We start from the raw sequence: 617 nt of genomic DNA, 5'->3' as shown, positions 1-617 counted from the left end.
CGGGGGAAGGAAATGTATCGATGACGTGTTCGTGTTCGTGGATGACGTTTTCCTTGCACTTCCTGCTTCCTGCAATTCGATGCCGTACGTGCAAGCCAATCACCGTTTTCCAATTCCAAAGACGTAAGCGCCGAAAATAGATGACCTGGTATCGATTAGGTGAATCTTCGAATTGAAGCGGTCAGCGAGAAATGCGACGAGTGCAGCAAAAAAGTATCGGACCACCGCATCGACGAAGTTAAGCGTTCCGTGAAGTGCTTGTTAACCGAATTTGAAGAACTCCACAGGCTAATGCTGACGCTGAAAAAAAATTTGTGCAACAAACCGGATACGGAAGAAGAGCGTGCGAAAAGAATAAGGGGGTAAGAAATTTCATTCGAATCCTGCGAGACAAGCGTCGGGAAAATCTGCCAAGAAGAAAGAACGTTACCCAGAAAGATGAACGACATACTCGGTATACCTGAGAATAAATGGTCGGAAGAAGAAACATGCGCTATATGTTACGATGCTCCCGTAGCCGTCGTTACGAAACCTTGCGGGTACATGATCTCGTGCGTTATGTGCGCATGTCGTACGGCGAAGTGTTCCATGTGCAGAACTCCGATCGTCGAACGTCT

This window comes from Anneissia japonica, unplaced genomic scaffold (genome assembly GCF_011630105.1).
Source record: "Anneissia japonica isolate Jap-2015-1 unplaced genomic scaffold, ASM1163010v1 scaffold554_len289017_cov147, whole genome shotgun sequence".
Lineage (NCBI taxonomy): Eukaryota > Metazoa > Echinodermata > Crinoidea > Comatulida > Comatulidae > Anneissia > Anneissia japonica.
This window is presented reverse-complemented; position numbering follows the sequence as displayed.